We start from the raw sequence: 17,279 nt of genomic DNA, 5'->3' as shown, positions 1-17,279 counted from the left end.
ACCTTTTCTCCCAGTGTGAATTGCCTCAGCTTAGCCCCTCTGTTGTACAGCCGTTGTTGACGTTCCTGGGCCTGGAGCAAATTCTCACGTGACATCTGACCCAGTGTGTGGAGTTTTGCTCGCAGGTCCAGGACGTTTTGAATTTCACTTTTGCTGGAGCTCAGACCCTCCTCCCAGTTTTCCTTAAGCAGGTCGAGCACCCCTTGTGGTTTCCTGCCAAACAGCAGTTCAAAGGGAGAAAATCCCATTGAGGCCTGGGGGACCTCCCGCACTGCAAACAACAGAGGATCAAGCCATTTATCCCAATTGCGTTCGTCTTCGTGTATGAATTTACGAATCATGGATTTTAAAGTCTTATTCAGACGCTCCACAAGACCGTCAGTCTGTGGGTGATAAACACTGGTCCGAATAGACTTAATGCCCAGTAATCCATAAAGTTCCCTCAGTGTTCGTGACATGAACAAGCTGCCCTGGTCAGTCAGAATCTCTTTTGGGATCCCGACTCGGGAGATGACCTGAAACAGAGTCTGCGCAACACTCTTTGCCGAAATGTTGCACAACGGCACTGCCTCAGGATATCGTGTTGCGTAATCCACCAGAACTAACACAAAATGATATCCCTGTGCGCTCCGGTGAAATGGCCCGATGAGGTCCATGCCAATTCGCTCAAATGGGACCTCTGACTGTGCTGCGTCAGGGCGCACCAACTGACCATCAATTCGTATCACTTGGTCAAAGGCCAAGCGTAGAGTATCATCACGAGACTACTCAAGTGGAAAATCCTCCATGGAGTGTAATTCGGGAACTGGCGGAGTCTCCACAGGAGGCTCCGCCAGTTCCCCCTCCCCATCTGCAGTGTCGGACAACCTCGCATCACCGCTGAGCACAGCACACATATCGCATGACCCTGTCTGCCATGAATGCACCCCCGCACTCTGCCCCATTAACTTATGAAACCCAGGCCAATCTGTCCCCAAGATTAGGGGGTACATAAGGCGGGAGCTAACCGCTATCTTTATGCTATGCTTTTTCCCTAAGTATCTAATTTCCACTGATTTTTTTTTTTTTTTTTTGATTTTATACACTTTATTAATCCCCGAGGGGAAATTTCTTCATACTATGGGATACTCGTGAACATCCCCATGCACACACCTAATCTTCACCCACGATGCCTCCACCAATGCCCCGGGCCGAACCAGAGTCTGATGAATCATAGATTGTGTACAGCCCGAATCCACCATCGCCTGATGTACACCCCCCTGGATCCTTACCAGAACGTGGTATGTCGCTCCTGGACCGGGGAAGGGTGCTGGAGGGCCGACAACCCGGACCGTCTGTCCCACTTCCATTAATGGATACTCCCTCCGGCAGTGTCCGGGCTGCCCACACCTCCAACACTCCTGCCCAAGCGGTTGAGGAACCCCCTGTCAGTCGGGAAGAGTGCCGGTTGGGACCGAGGGGCCGGGGAACTGTGTCTTGCCCCCGGAGGCAGCCCCAGGGCAGGAGAGGCAAGAGTCGTACCGCCCACTCTGCCGCCGGCTAGGCACATGCCCCTGCCATTGCCTCAAACATATCCAGAAAAGACTGGACCTCGTCTGCCGGAATCATCTTGTGCAATGTCACCCCCGATAATACAGATATTATCTGCAGCCGCGAGCTGCTCCAGTGCGCGAGCTTGCCGCTCCGCCTGGGCCTGAAGCAACTCTAGTAACTGTCTGTTTGTTTCAGCCTGATCGCGCTGCATTGCTGCGATCACCCCCAACATCTGACCCAGCGCAATGACCGGGTGCGCTGTCATCTCCGAATACTGCCTGTCGTACTCCATTTGCCATCCCCACTTTGGGCGCCAGTGTAACAAGTCTTGAGTTACGGATAGTGGGTTCCTCTGACAAAAGACACTTCAGCCACAGGTTTCCGCTGTTAACAGGGTTTATTTCCTCAGAGAAGAACAGTTCACTGGCCCGATCAACAGTCATCCACTAGATCAGTGGTTCTCAAACTTTTTTTGTCACATCCCACTTTGGAGGGAGAAAAATGTTCATGCCCCACCGCCCCAACAAAATTGGAACAAAATGTTCCATGTTGAATTTTTATTGAAATAACAACATTTTGAGTCCTCCGTCAGTGCTTTTTCAATTAATAGAATACAGAAAATTGCAATCACTTTCAAGTAAACCAGATTGCTCCATCAGACAAAAACATAAACTGTGCAATCACTTTGTTAGAACAATGCAAATAAAGTTCTATCGGTGCAAAAAAATAACTAATATTTGGCCAAAAAAAATAGCTAATTGTGGCTGCAATTAACCTGTTTTGCACTGAATATCTTTTCAAGATAATAACAACAATGTGCAACTTGTGAAGTTTTACACAGCATATTGTAACAAGTCAGGGATTAATTAGCCAAGAGATGAGGCAAAGACTAACTCTATATTAGCATTGATCCTTGGTTTAATACACTTCACAACTCCAGGATCAGCTGTTTATTTAGCTGAAGAACATACAATTTACTTCTCACACAAATACACACAAGCCAGAGGGAATTACAATAACGTCCAACTCATGTCACTTATGGTGCCGAATACGAACATTCGAACGAACTCTGGGCATTCTGGGAAAAACCGTTAACTATCCCAACACGCTACAATATCTTTTCAAAACAACAATAACGTGCAACCCGTACAAAACAAAACAAAATTAGTGCAGATATGTGTAAGCCATCAAGTTTTATCAGTATTAGTGGCTGCAATGAGCCTGCTTTCCAATACAAATCTTTTTAAAACGGGGTTGCAGACTTGATACGGCCACTCTCAATTCATGCTTAATGTTGAGCTTAGATCTGTGGGTTTTTTTTTGAGAGGCAACAGCAGAAAAGCCGATCTCACAGAGGTAGGATGTGGCGAAGGGAAGCAGAATGCCCACAGCCCTGTCCGATGAGTGGATGGTCCCTCTCCACTACGAGCCAGAACTCACTCAGTGTTTGAGCTGTAAATCTCAGCCTCCGGCTAGAGTCAGATCTGCACACTAATCTACACGTGAGTCGGCAAGGATCTTGGCCGTTGCGCATGCGCAAGTGTAACCTGTTAACGACGTAAAGTAAACATTTACACGAAAGTACAGGCATTTCGCCATGTATTTATTAATGACTTAGTTTTATGTCCGTGTACTTTGTACTTTTGTAATATGTGAAGTTCTCAATAAAGTTCTTGAAATAAAAAAATTCAGCATTTCCCCCTGTGCCCCAACAGTAATACCACTGTGCCCCACTACAGGGGCGCGCCCCACAGTTTGAGAAATACTGCACTAGATGACGGTAGATGAGTGCGTCGTCCACTCACACATGAGGCTGGAATGCAAATTGCAGACAGTCAAGTGAAGATTTCACCAGCGGTCTGAGGTGGGCCAAGACCAGCCTCTCCAGCACCTTCAATTCAATTCAATTCAATTTTATTTTATTTATATAGCGCTAAATCACAACACAGGTTATTTCATGGCACTTAACACAGTAAAGTCCTTAAAGTGGAACTTTACAATATTATACAGAGAAACCCAACAATAAAGCAGTTCCCACATAAGCTAGGAGGGAAAAAAAAACCTCCAACAGAAGGAAGAAAAACTCCTTTTAACAGGAAGAAACCTGCGACAGAACCAGGATCAGGGGTGGGAGGCCATCTGCCTTGACGGTTGGGGTGAGAGGAGAGCAGAGAGAGAAAAGGACAGCATAGAGATACAAGAGAAGAACTGTTGGTGGAGACAACAAGCGCAGAGCAGAGACATGCAGCTCCATGACGGGACATCTGGAAAAGAAAGAGAAACTACACGAGCGAAAGAACTGAATGGAGACAACAGATAATAAGAAGAAACTATGGGAGAGAAGAAGATGGTGAGGTATGAGTCAGTTAAAGAGTGGGAGGAAAGAAAAGAAGCTCAGCATGTAACGAGGTCCTCCAGCAGCCTCGGCCTATAACAGCATAACTAAGGGTTGGTTCAGGTCTACCTGAGCCAGCCCTAACTATAGGCTTTATCAAGAAGGAAGGTTTTGAGTCTAATCTTAAAGCTAGAGAGGGTTTCTGCCCCTCCAACACAAACTGGGAGCTGGTTCCACAGGGGAGGAGCCTGAAAACTGAAGCCCCGCCTCCCATTCTACTTCTGTAAACTCTAGGAACCACAAGTAGACCAGCGTACTGAGAGAGAAGTGCTCTGCTAGGATTATATGGTTCTATAAGATCTCTAAGATATGATGGAGCCTGGTCATGTAGAGCTTTGTAAGTCATCAAGATAATTTTAAATTATATTCTTGATTTAACAGGAAGCCAGTGAAGAGAAGATAAAACTGGAGAAATATGATCTCTCTTGTTAAATCCTGTCAGTACTCTTGCTGCAGCATTTTGGATCAGCTGCAGGTTTTTAATGAGTAGTTTGGACATCCTAACAACAAGGAATTACAATAATCTAATCTAGAAGTAACAAACGCATGAATGAGTTTTCTGCATCACGCTGAGGAAGGATTTTCCTGATTTTATTAATATTACATAGATGAAAGAAGGCAGTTCTGGAGATTTGCTTTATATGGTGTCTAAAGCCTGAACTTAAACTTTACCTCAATATTTCATTGAACTGCTGCTTGGATTGGCTGATCTCGTCTGACATCACGGTGAGCGTATTGCATCACTTCCTGTCTACAAACATTGTGACTAGTGTTACTTCTCTGCTATTTCATCTTCTTTTCCTGAATTAAACATATCTTAACTCTCTCCACACTTCTTCTAATCTCAAGTTAAAACTCACGTTTGCTCTTCTTGAACAATTCTACTGTTAAATCTTTGACCAACGTTCACTAACTTGGTGTTTTGGTGCTGTTAGCTTAGAAGTTAGCAATGGCTTCCCTCTCTCCCTCCACATCTTCTGGTTTTTCCTGCTCAGTGTGTGACGTTTAGTTACGACCCTGCCTCCCTTAATGATAATGCTACCTGTAATAAATGTAGTGTAGTTAGGGCTCTGGAGGCCAGGGTCACCGAGGAGGGGGGGGGAGGAGGAGGAGGAGTGTAGTTAGGGCTCTGGAGGGTCACAGAATTAGAATCACTGCTGTGCACCATGCTACACAACCAGCTAGCTGTAGGAGCTAATCAGGGAGGGGGTGGACAGCTGTCCAGGGTACAGGTTTAGTTAGCCGGTCCCCCGCAGCACCCGAACAGCCGGGCGGCTGGGTGGCAGTACAAAGGAGACATCGTCCCAAGAAGAAGCCCACGGTTCACCACCGACCTTCACGTCTCCAACAGATTTTCCCCACTCGGTGAAACACCTGCTGAGAAACCAACTCTGGTTATTGGAGACTCTATTTTGTGGAACGTGAAGTTAGCAAAACCAGCGGCCAGAGTCAGATGTCTTCCCGGGGCCATAGTCAGATGTCTTCCCGGGGACAGAGTCAGATGTCTTCCCGGGGACAGAGCGGGTGACATTGAATCAAACCTGAAACTGCTGACTAAGGCTAATCATAAATCCAGACAGATTGTTATTAACGTCGGCAGTAACGACACCCGGTTACACCAATCGGAGGTCACTAAAGTTAATGTTGAATCGGTGTCCAACTTTTGAAAAACAACGTGGGACTCTGTAGTTTTCTCTGGACCCCTTCCTAACCGGACCAGTGATGATATGTTTAGCCGTACGTCTTCACTTCACCGCTGGTTGTCGAGGTGATGTCCCGCTAACAACGTGGGCTTCATTAACAACTGGAATACTTTCTGGGGGAAACCTGGTTTGATCCGGAGAGACGGCATCCATCCTACTTTGGATGGTGCAGCTCTTCTTTCTAGAAACATGGCCGTGTCTCTTAACAGCCCTAAAACCTGACATCCAGGGTTGAGGCCAGGACGCAGAGCTGCAGTCTTACAGCTCCTCTGCAGCTTCTTTAGAGCTGTCACTCACCCAAAACCTTCAACATCCTGTAGAGGTTGTGTCTGTACCCAGACCACCGATATTTAAACAACTCAAGAAAAGATCTGTCAATAAAAATGGAATAAAAATGGATCCTACCAAATTAATGGATCAAAAAAAAATGTGACAATTAAAAGCAGACTATTAAATATGAGATCTCTCTGGTCTAAATCTCTGTTAGTAAATGACTTGATAACTGATCATCAGATTGATTTACTCTGTCTCACAGAGACCTGGCTGCAACAGGAAGAATATGTTAGGATTAATGAAGCAACTCCTCCCAGTCATATTCATTATCATATTCCTAGAGATTCAGGAGGAGGAGGAGGAGCAGGAGGAGGAGGAGTGGCAGCAATCTTCCACTCAAGTTTATCAATTAATCCAAAGCCTAAACTTAGTTCTAAATCATTTGAGAGTCTGACTCTTAGTCTCTCACCCAAACTGGAAAGCAGAGAAACAGATTGTATTGTTGTTGTTTATCTCCCACCTGGTCCTTATTCAGAGTTTCTAACTGAATTCTGACTTTTGATCAGATTTAGTGCTGAGTTCAGATAAAGTGATGATAGTGGGAGACTTTAACATTCATGTTGACGTGGACAACGACAGCCTCAGTTCTACTTTCAGATCATTATTAGATTCTATAGGCTTTTCTCAGAATGTAAATAAACCCCGTCACCATGGTAACCACACCCTCCATCTGGTTCTGTCGTATAGCATGGAAACTGAAAATGTAATAGTATTTCCTCAAAACCCTGTTTTGTCAGACCACTTCTTCTTAACATCTGAAGTTCCAATAATGGACGACACAGCATGTGGGAATAAATCCCACTACAGTAGAGGTCTGTCAGATGATGCTGTGGCCAAGTTTAAGAAAGCAGTTACATGTTTATCCTCTTCGATGCCGTGTGTTAAAGCAGTGGAAGACATCTACGTTGATCTTAGTCCCACACTAGTGGATCATCTGGTAGAAAAGCTGGCTGACAAAGAGTCCCAGTTCTGTCAAGCCCTCTATTCCTTCAGCTCTCAGCAGTAATGACTTCATTAACTTCTTTACTAATAAAATTCTTACTATCAGGGAGAGAATCGGGCCGACCCTTCCTGACACCATCACTGATGTGATGTTAAGTACAGCAGCCCTGAAAGCAACTGTAGGACCAGATGTAAACTTGGAACATTTCTCTCCTGTTGATCTCTCTGAGTTAACTAGAATTATTTCTTCATCTGGATCCTCTAGCTGTCTGTTAGATCTCATCCCAACTAAACTTTTTTAAGGAAGTCTTCCCTTTAATTAATACTTCCATATTAGATCAGATCAACCTATCTATTGTAACCGGCTATGTACCGCAGGCTTTTAAAGTGGCTGTAATTAAACCTTTACTTAAAAAGCCGACTCTTGATCAGCTGTTTTAGGAAACTACAGACCAATTTCCAACCTGACGTCTATTACTAAAATCCTTGAAAAAGTTGTTGCAAATCAACTTTTTGATCATTTACAAAGGAATGATCTGTTTGAAGATTTTCAGTCAGGTTTTAGAGTTCATCATAGCACGGAAACAGCTCTGGTGAAAGTTAATAACGACCTTTTATTAGCCTCAGATAATGGACTCGTCTCTGTACTTGTTCTTCTGGACATCAGTGCTGCTTTCGATACGATTGATCATACGATCTTATTACAGAGATTAGAAGACGTTACGAGGATTAAAGGGACTGCATTAGACTGGTTCAAATCCTACTTATCAGATAGATTCCAGTTTGTCCAGGTCAACAATGAGTCTTCCAGACAAACAAGAGTTAGTTATGGAGTTCCACAAGGCTGGAGGCCAAGACAAAGTCATCCATAGCAACTAAGTGATTACAGAAAGAGTTTCTGAGGTGTTTAGGACCAAGTACAATAACTTCCATTTTCACATGAGATTTGAGGGCAACCGGTCGGTAGTCGTTGAGGCCAGATGGAGTCGTTTTCTTAGGAACAGGAACCAGGCACAACGTCTTCCACAGTACCCTAACCTCCTCCTGCTTCAGGTTCAGGTTGAAGAGATGTTGCAGGACCTCAGACAGCTGGATGTCTCAGGTCTTCAGCACCCCGGGGCTGATGCCGTCAGGTCCTGCAGCCTTGCGCTGGTGGAGTCTCTCCAGCTGTCTCCTAACCTGGCCAGTCATGACAGAGAGGGGGGGGGTCATGGCGTCAATGGAGGAAGAGTACTTTGATGTTGAGGGCTCTGTGTCCATGCAGCTCACGAGGGGGGAGGCAGCAGAGGTGTTTGGAAGACAGATGAGGGCTGTGAACTGAACCTGTTGAAGAAACAGTTGAGCTGATTGTTCCTCTCCAGGTTCCCCCTGGTTGTCTCTCTCTCCCTTTGAACCCAGTAATCTCCTTCATACCGGTCATCACCTCCCTCACGTTGTTCTACTGGAGTTTGGCCTCCAGCTTCCTCCTGTAGGAGTCCTTGCACTCCCTGAACTTCTCCTTCAGGTCGTCCTGAGCTCCTCCCTGTCCCCAGACCTGAAGGCTGCTTTCTTCTGATTAAGAAGCACCTTCAGGTCACTGGTGATCCATGGCTTGTTGTTGGGGAAGCAGTGTCCAGTCCGGGATGGTACGGTGGTGTGTTCATAGAATTTGATGTATTCTGTGATACAGTCCGTCATGCTGTTGATGTCCTCCCCATGTGGTCCACACAGCACATCCTAGTCCGTGGACTCAAAGCAGTCCTGCAGGGCGTCTTTAGCCTCCTGTGTCTACCTCCTCACAGTCCTGGTGGTTACAGGCTGCCTCTGTACCAGAGGAACATACTTTGGTGTCAGCAGGTCCATATTGTGATCCGACCTACCAAGGGGGGGAAGGGCAGTAGTACTGTATGCATCCATGGCATTAGCATACAGTAGGTCCAGAGTTTTATTGTTCCGGGTGGGGCAGTTAACATACTGGTGAAAAGTTGGCAGTACTTTATCCAGACTGGTTAAAGTCACCAGTAACTGCCAAAAATGCACCGGGATGCTGAGTCTGAAGTTTGGACACCGTGGAGTGGATGGTGTCCACTGCTGCCTCTACGTCAGCTGATGGAGGAACGTACACAGCAATAACGATGACGAGAACTCCTTCAGCAAATAATATGGACGCATCCCCACGGCTAGAAGTTCAATGTCTGGGCTACAGAAACGTTCCTTCACACACACACGGCCAGGATTACGCCACCTCTCGTTCACATAGACTGCAATCCCTCCACCTTTCTTCTTACTACTCTATACAACATCTCTGTCCGCCTGAACAGTCCTGAAGCCGGGAACGGTCCTGAAGAAGGGAACGGTCCTGAAGCAGGAAACGGTCCTGATGCCGGGAATGGTCCTGAAGCCGAGAATGGTCCTGAAGAAGGGAACGGTCCTGAAGCCGGGAACGGTCCTGAAGCCGGGTATGGTCCTGAAGTAGGGAACGGTCTTGAAGAAGGGAACGGTCCTTAAGCCAGTATGGCCACGCTGTGGTCGGGAAAATGTGAGTGCAGCCATGTCTCAGTGAAACACATGATGCTGCACTCCCGGTATTCCCTCTGGGTCTTGATCAGCACGCCGAGCTCATCCGTCCTACTGGCCAAGGACCTCACGTTCCCCATTACAATAGCCGGTACTGATGATTTATATTTCCTCCTCTTCGCCTTCAGCTTAGCTCCAGCTCTGCCACACCAAAGTCTTCTATGAAGTTCTTCCGGGATTTCAGGCCTCGCTCTGGGCAGCAGCAGAGGTTTACTCGCACAATCAGCTGATCGTGAGAGTAAACAATGACCCCCCAGTCCACTGTGCGTGGCTCTCCATTACAAAGAGGGAAAAAAGTAATAGAAAAACCACAAGAGAAGTTGAAAAAAAGTTACGGTCCATTGCCTCACCGTCACTCAAACAAAACATGAAAGAAATACGAGAGAAAAAAGAAAGTGAAAAAAAGTCTTAAAACTAAAACACACACTGGGAGCTGCTGCAACAGGCTGCCACTAGCACGGTGCCATCTTGCATAAACTTAAACAGAACCACAACCATGTACGTGTAGATGCATTTGACTAAATGAGCAGTTCTGTTGTATTTCACTGGACAACAACCTTGTTTGGTGTGCCTGTGAAATGGAGCAGTGGCTGCTGGATTGTGTGGCATGAATGCTGAGCCTGGTTAACACTGTGTAGGTGAGAAGCTGCTTTTAGTCCGTATGGGTGGGTGTGAGGGGGCTGAGCATGACGGTGTACAAAGATAAGTGCCTTCTTGCATACAAGAAGATCTTGAGGATGTCTTTGTTGTCAGCTAACAACAGTGTGGATTGTGCTGCATGTCGAGGAACACATTGACATTGATCCTGTCTGCATGTATGCACTATACTTCTATTCTTTATCGTTGGTCAGTGTTTCTTTTTCCATATCTTTTTTTTAAACATTTACAATCTCACAGCCAGTATGAATATAGATTTTAAAAGAGAAGCAAAGCATTTATAAATATGATCAATAATTCGGTTTTAAAAGCTTGTTGTATATATTGTGAAATTGTAGATGTAGATGTAGATGTAATTCCAGTTTAGCAGTCCCAGTTCAAAAAGATCCAACTTTAAAGATTTAATATTTTTATTGTCACATGTACAACTACACAAAAACTACCACATTAAATGCAGTTCCAAATTAATACAATATCAAAAGAAACAAAGGCAGAATGACAAGTAGAGTAAGCGCTTCTAATATCTATAATCCATACTGCACAATGGGGTCCAAAAGTCAGAGATCACAAGTGAACATTCTTGTTTTTTCATTTGTTTCTAATTAAATATAAATTCAAGCGATATTAAGAACAAGCGGAAAAGGTGAATCTACACAAACACCATCACTGGAGCTGTTTCAACTTCTGTAGTCTGTTCTTCAATGTTCATGGGGTTGAGGTCAGGTGACTGTGTGTCAGGTGACTGCGTGTCGGGTGGCTGCGTGTCAGGTGACTGCGTGTCAGTCAATAGTTCAAAGCTGTTTTTTTCAGTCAGAAGCAGGTAATTTGGATTGTATGTATTGTATGTGTGAACTTATTTGAATTTATACTGTGTTCATCATGTGCACTGTCAGTTCGTTTTTTAAATACATTATTAATAATATCATAAGAACAAAACATTAAAGGAAACATTTCATTGTCAGTTTGCATTAAAAATTATTTTTCGGCTCAAGCAGCTTGTATCTGAATACATTCAACCAACTGTCACAGAGCTGTGAGACACACTGTCATTCTGTCAGCACAGTATCATGCATTAGTTATCTTGACAAGGACTTGTTGAAGATACCCTGCATAGCATCTTTGATTGAATCAGTGTGAACACTAGCACCTTCCTGTTGTGTTGGACAGGAACCTGAAGTTGAAGTTGTCCTTACTGTAAAATAGTGATTCAGAGAGTTGAGATCAGACAGCAGACCCAATAATGATAGTTGTTGTTGGCTTCAACTTTATCTACAGCTAACCTGGGACATTTTAACAGGAGCACTTCAGTTTGATTCACAGGACAGAACAAAGGAACCGATTTTTTAAAACCTAATTTCTGTTGATAAAAGTTCAACTTGGTAATTAACCTTTACCAAATATCAGTGGACATGTAGTTATGAAGAAAGCAGATGCTGGTTAAGGTTCCTTTGAACATATTTACTGTTTTAATAACAACTTTAAAACTTTAAATTATGTTACAAATTCAATTTTTTTTTCAAACAACTGGATCTTGAAAACTTTCCTTCCTGTATTTGTCCCCATCCATCTGTCTGTCTTGTCACTTTTCCCTTTAGTTTCTTCTGTTGCTCCAGCAGCTCCGTCTGAATTGTCCCTCACGAAGGCTTTAGATATGAACTCAGAGCTCTCTTCTCAAACAACAGCTGTCCTCTCTCTGTGAACGGTCGAGTGCATCTTGACCTTCAATCATCAATCTGTTCTGCCCAGATTTACCATCATGTGTTATAATACAGGATACCAACACACCCATTTTACATTCCCTGCAGTCATTGCTTCATTCTCAGTCCCAGGTTAATCATCCCTCTGACATGTTACACAGATGTGTTACTTCGCTCTCTGCCTGTCACAGCTGATAAAGGAAAATCTATACTATGTGCTATAATGTGCAGCACTACATCAGTAGTGGCAGAAAAAGTTGACTCAGTATGCAGCTGTGGTCACTGTACTTCTATAAAGACTGAGGAGAAACATGTTTAGTTTGTAAAGAACATCAGCGAGCGAAAGTGTTACTCTGAGCAACACGTTCTTTATTACAGGAACACTAATTAGTTTTGAATAAATGTCTACTATTGTCTGGGATAGATCTACTGTCTGGGAAAGATCGACTGTCTGGGATAGGTCTACTGTCTGGGATAGATCTATTGTCTAGGATAGGTCTACTGTGGGATAGGTCTACTGTCTGGTATAGGACTACTGTCTGTGATAGGTCTTCTCTGGGATAGATCTACTCTGGGATAGGTCTACTGTCTGGGACAGGTCTACTCTGGGATAGGTTAGGGGGGTGGGGTTGCCTCTATAAGAGGACTACAGTCTCCCTCAGATAACCATGTCTCAGTGATAATTAAAAAAAAGTCCAGTTTGTTGCAGGTGACTGGTCATGAGGAACGGTGTGTGTGGTAGTGATGGCAGGAGGGTCCAGAAGTGGCAAGGTAGCAGCAAACAGAGCAGAATGAAGAGGTCCGAGCCCAGGAGGACCAACTAGAACAGTGCTGTTAAAATTGTCCTGCAATTTGGATAGCTCCTTTAAAATGGCATTTCGCTGGGTTAGCAGCTTGATGTGGCCTTTCAGTTCCATAAGGAGGTCTTGTAAGTGGTTGATCTTAGGACATTTGGAGCAGGTAAAATCTTCTTCAGGAACGATGACAAACCTGTCGCACAGATCACATTTCATAACCTTCGGGTTATCGCTCTCGGGACCAGCCGGAGAGCTGTGCGGCATCATGGTTAAAAAAGTGGTTAAACCTTCTAAAAAAGGTTCAAAAGGCCGGATAAAAGATAAAAGGCTGGATAAAGGGATAAGAACAACAGGTAAAAACACAGCTGAAATGAGTGCGATGCGGCCGGCAGGACACACATAGGCCCCACCCTCCACCCTCACACCCACCCACTTACACGGCTAGCGCGGTTAGCGGTTAGCACCCCTGGAGTTACACAGCCTGTTGGGGTGAGACGACGGTTAAATCGCCTCCCCGCAGTCGGCACCCAGACTTTAGTTTAGCCCAACTGCAACTGGGCAAAGGGAGGCAGCCAGAAGCGGCAACCGATTCGCTGGGCAGTGGACAAGAGGAGAGTAGGCCTCCGACCACGGTAGCCTGTTAGCAGCAGTTACTTCCTCTCAGGCTCAGATGCCAAACATCCCAGCTTCCTGCAGGTGTGTGTACTGCACTGTTGTTATTTGCAAACAAGCCAATAATTCATGTATACTCGTGTTTCACATGGATTTGTATTATTTTTGTTCCTGCCTGAAAGTTACTGTACAGCCAAAAGTAGTAAAACACACCAGATAGATTATTTTCAAAAATATGCTCATCATAAATACAGTTTTATCTAAAGTCCTTCAACAATTGCGCAACAATGAGTTCAGAAGAAACAAACAGGATGTTCAATGTTACAAAGAACCCAAGCATCCAAACCTCCAGAGAGCGCCCATCTTTAATGGACATAGACATCTACTCTGGGATAGGTCTACTGTCTGGGATAGATCTTCCTCCAAATCCCTCTGCTCTGCTCCTTTCCCCCAAGCGCTGTCACGTTCCTATGTTCACTCTCCTCCCCAGCCTCCTTCTCCCTGCTTGCTTTATAGGGGAGAGGTCATCAGTCCATACCCGCCCCCCCCCATATCCCGCTCTGGGAGAGGAAGTCAGCCACAGTCATCTGCGCCCCCGGCCTATGGATCACCTTGAAGTTAAAAGGCAGTGAAGCCAGATACCACCGAGTGATCCGGGCGTTGGTATCCTTCATGTGGTGGAGCCACTGGAGTGGAGCATGGTCCGAACAGAGGATGAATTGGCGTCCCAGGAGGTAATAACGCAGGGATTCAACCACCCACCGGATGGCCAGGCACTCCTTTTCCACCGTACTGTACCTGGCCTCCCTCTCTAATAATTTCTGGCTGATGTAAGGAATGCGGCGGTCAAGCCCCTGTACCTGCTGGGAAAAAACGGCCCCCAGCCCTCTGTTCGACGCATCAGTCTGCAGGGTAAAGGGGAGAGAGAAGTTAGGTGTGTGGAGGAGCGGTTCCCCACAGAGAGCCTGTTTCACCTTCTCAAACGCCCACCGGCACTGAGGCACCTTTCCAGGTCAGGTCGGTCAAGGGGCTGGTCAGATCTGCAATGTCTGGGATGAAACATTTATAATAACCTGCCAGCCCCAAGAACCGCCTCACCTCTTTTTTAGTCTTGGCAGGCTGCGATGGCAGCCGTCTTCACCTGAGGGCACACCTACCGCCCGCTGCCCAAGTGGTACCCCAGATACTGTACCTCCCTCCGTCCAACTGCACACTTCCCTGAGAAAATCCCGTAGAGGCCTGGGGGACCTCCCACACTGCAAACAACAGAGGATCAAGCCATTTATCCCAATTGCGTTCGTCTTCGTGTATGAATTTACGAATCATGGATTTTAAAGTCTTAGTCAGACGCTCCACAAGACTGTCAGTCTGTGGGTGATAAACACTGGTCCGAATAGATTTAACTCCCAGTAACCTGTAAAGTTCCCTCAGTGTTCGTGACATGAACAAGGTGCCCTGGTCAGTCAGAATCTCTTTTGGGATTCCGACTTGGGAGATGACCTGAAACAGAGCCTGCGCGACACTCTTTGCAGAAATGCTGCGCAACGGCACTGCCTCGGGATATCGTGTTGCGTAATCCACCAGAACTAACACAAAACAATATCCCCGTGCGCTCCGGTGAAATGGTCCGATGAGGTCCATGCCAATTCGCCCAAATGGGACATCCATTAATGGTAGAGGACGCAAAGGCACCCTCGGAATGGCCGGCTGGTTTACCAATTGACACTCTGGGCAGGATGCACACCAATGGCGCACATCCCCCCCAGATCCCCGGCCAATAAAATCGGGTCATTATCTGGTGCAGTGTTTTTTCATATGCCATGTGACCGGCCATCGGGAAAATAATTTCCCGGCGACTTTTCGGCACCAACAACTGGGTGTTTTTCTGTCCTGTCTGAGTGTCACGACTCACTATACAGCTTGGCCCCTCTGTTGTACAGCCGTTGTTGACCTTCCTGGGCCTGGAGAAAATTCTCCCGTGACATCTGACCAAGTGTGTGGAGTTTTGCTCGCAGGTCCAGGACGTTTTGAATTTCACTTTTGCTGGAGCTCGGACCCTCCTCCCAGTTTTCCTTAAGCAGGTCGAGCACCCCTCGTGGTTTCCTGCCAAACAGCAGTTCAAAGGGAGAAAATCCCGTCGAGGCCTGGGGGACCTCCTGCACTGCAAACAGCAGAGGATCAAGCCATTTATCCCAATTACGTTCATCATCTTGTATAAATTTACGAATCATGGATTTTAAAGTCTTATTCAGACGCTCCACAAACCCGTCAGTCTGTCGGTGATAAACATTGGTCCGAATAGACTTAATGCCCAGTAATCCATAAAGTTCCCTCAGTGTTCGTGACATGAACGAGGTGCCCTGGTCAGTCAGAATCTCTTTCGGGATTCCGACTCGGGAGATGACCTGACCTGAAACAGAGCCTGTGCAACACTCTTTGCCGAAATGCTGCGCAATGGCACTGCCTCGGGATATCGTGTTGCGTAATCCACCAGAACTAACACAAAGCAATATCCGCGTGCACTCCGGTGAAATGGCCCGATGAGGTTCATGCCAATATGTTTGAATGGGACCTCCATCAAGGGTAGCGGATGTAAAGGCGCCCTCGGAATGGCCGGCTGGTTTACCAGCTGACACTCCGGGCAAGATGCACACCAACGGCGCACATCCCCCCAGATGCCCGGCCAGTAAAACCGGGCCATTATCCAGTCCAGAGTTTTATCATATCCCATGTGGCCAGCCATCGGGTTATAGTGAGCCGCCTGGAAAATCATTTCCCGACGGCTTTTCTGCGCCAACAACTGGGTGTTTTCTTGACCTGTTTGAGTGTCATGACTCGCTCTATACAGTCTGTCCCTAATCACTGAAAAGTGCGGGTATGCTGGTGCTGTGTCAGGGCGCACCAGCTGACCATCAATTCTTATCACTTGGTCAAAGGCGAAGCATAAAGTCGTCCCGAGACTGCTCAAGTGGAAAATCCTCCATGGAGCGTAATTCGGGAACCGGTTGAGTCTCCACAGGAGTCTCCGCTGGTTCCCCCTCCCTCTCTGCAGCGTCGGACAACCTCGCGTCACCGCTGAGCACAGCACACATCCCGCATGTCTCTGCCAGTCGTGAACGCACCCCCGTACACTGCCCCATTAATTTATGAAACCCGGGCCAATCTGTCCCCAAGATTAGGGGGTGCGTAAGGCGGGAGCTAACCGCAGCCTTCACTTTATGTTTTTTTTCCCCATATATAATTTCTACAGCCACCACCGGATAATCGTGAACATCCCCATGCACACACTTAATTCTCACCCACGATGCCTCCACCAATGCCCCAGGCCGAACCAGGCTCTGGTGGATCAGCGACTGCATATAGCCCGAATCCACCATCGCCTGATGTGTACCCCCCTGGATCCTTACCAGAACGCTATACGTTGCTCCTGGACCGGGGGAGGGTGTTGGAGGGCCAGCAACCTGAACCGTCTGTCCCGCTTCCATTAACGGACGTTCCCTCCGGCAGTGTCCGGGCGGTGGCAGCAGACCCATGCCACTGTCCTGGCCGGCAGTCCCTCCGTGAACTGCTCCCCCACAATCTTGTCCACTATTGCCGGCGCTCCTCCGGCGCTCTCCGGATGCAGCCATCTGGTCACCGAGTCCCTCAGTCACTGAGCGAAAGCGAATGGCCGGTCCCCGTCCCTGAACCACTCCTCCCACTCTCTACCCCCTGCAGCTGAGCTAACCACACCCCGCTACCACATATGCTTTTTCCCTAAGTATCTAATTTCCACTGATACATTACATTTCATTTAGCTGATGCTTTTATCCAAAGCGACTTACAATAATAATATGGGATACTCGTGAACATCCCCATGCACACACCTAATCTTTACCCACGATGCCTCCACCAATGCCCCGGGCCAAACCAGACTCTGATGAATCATACACTGTGTACAGCCCGAATCCACCATCGCCTGATGTACACCCCCCTGGATCCTTACCGGAACGCGGTATGTCGCTCCTGGACCAGGGGAGGGTGCTGGAGTACCGACAACCCGGACCGTCTGTCC

General features: G+C 46.7%; 1 protein-coding gene and 1 pseudogene across 2 annotated transcripts in view; both read left to right on the top strand.

Moving 5' to 3' along the window:
* Positions 1-17,279, top strand: part of palmdb (palmdelphin b) — a 67,896-nt gene that overhangs the window by 7,916 nt on the left and 42,701 nt on the right. The gene's annotated exons all lie outside the window — the stretch shown is intronic.
* On the top strand, positions 2,915-5,994 carry LOC138637010 (uncharacterized; annotated as a pseudogene).

This window comes from Brachyistius frenatus, unplaced genomic scaffold, assembly GCF_029030835.1.
Source record: "Brachyistius frenatus isolate BFR_SWC_R1_liver_20210118 unplaced genomic scaffold, ASM2903083v1 Contig_423, whole genome shotgun sequence".
Classification (NCBI taxonomy): Eukaryota; Metazoa; Chordata; class Actinopteri; family Embiotocidae; genus Brachyistius; species Brachyistius frenatus.
Note: the sequence above shows the minus strand (reverse complement) of the source record. Positions and strands in the feature narration are given on the sequence as shown.